A 1397-nucleotide genomic window follows, 5' to 3' on the forward strand; every position below is an offset into this window, starting at 1 on the left:
TTTTCATAGGTGCCCAGCTGACCAGTAGTAACTAGACCTATATTGGACTCTGCTAGTGGCCTCTGCTAGAGTCATTCCTGGACTTAAGTGCTGTCCGTGAGGTTCTGGGAGCATTAGAAGTAACCAAGAGGTGCTGCTCCAGAAAATTTCAGACTTCCAAGGTCTCTGCAGGATGAGGTGGACTTCACTGACAGGGCTTCTGATTTTGAAGGATCTTCATTGGTTACAGCTCCAGATTTTATTCACTAGGTGGTTTTGAGGTTCATAAAAAATGACTTAGGGCCTCATGTATATCCTGGTTGGCACCTGTTTGCCCAACCAGGGCAATTGAGTACATTACTCTGTTCCCTTGTGTTAGAAGGTGGTTCTGACCATCTGAGCCGCCCAAATTCTTTGCTTTTGGAACACCTATTTGTTGAGTTTTTACTGTAGGAGTGCCTCATATGTTGGGACTCACCCACAGTGAACTCATGATGAAAGACACTGCATGTGGATTTTACTGGTGTCCCCCTGGCTTGACTAGGCCGCTGCGCTGCAGCTGGAGTAAGGGGCGCCAGGCTGGTTACATGCAGACACATGTGTAGATGGGTGTGCATATGTGTAGGGGCTGCGCAGGGGAGATTCCTGGCGTGCGTAGCCAAGGAGCAGATATTATGGTGTGGCAGGAGTTATGCAGAGCTGGGTGGTGACAGCTTTATACAGTGGAAAGAAACATGCCAGGGAAATTAAGTGTGCTTTACTATTTTTCAATCCATTATTTTCCTATGAAGATGGGGAGCACATGGGCTGGTTTCACTTTCCTAGGGTCTACAAATTCCAGACACGCACCAAAGTCCACTGTAACTTACGTGAGATGAAGTATTCCAAAGTCATATTTATACTGCTTTTGGGTCATCCAGAAATGTCATATTTCTCTGAGTCTGCTCATAACCAGGGCTTGGCTGGGGGCTGACTCTGGCAGGCTGGATTAACGATCTTCCTTCCAAGGTCGAAGGCTTCCTCTCTAAGAAGAGAAGATGGTTAGAGCTTCAGGCTAATCCATCAGCAGTGGTCACCGAGTGCCAGGTACCAAGCTGCACTGGGGGGAAGGGGCTTTCAGAGTCCATGTGGCAGGAGACCCCTGGATGGCACCATCTTGAACCAACCCAGAGGCCTGGGCAGGAAGGAGGGAGCAGAGGCAGAGAAGTGATGTTTCGCTGTGTGATAGGGAAAACAGAGACTTCCTGCCAGCCCCCTCCCCAATTCTTTAAAAGAACTTACACAGGAAGAGGAGCTCTCTCTGGGGTGTGGTCTGCTGAGGACGACTGGTGCTGGAGCCTGGCACCATGGGCAGCTGGAAGGAAGAACCTCCAGACTGACCCAGGACCCTGACTTGCACCAGAGAAGACCAGAACCAG

This window comes from Lissotriton helveticus, chromosome 10 (genome assembly GCF_964261635.1).
Source record: "Lissotriton helveticus chromosome 10, aLisHel1.1, whole genome shotgun sequence".
In the NCBI taxonomy this organism is placed as follows: Eukaryota; Metazoa; Chordata; class Amphibia; order Caudata; family Salamandridae; genus Lissotriton; species Lissotriton helveticus.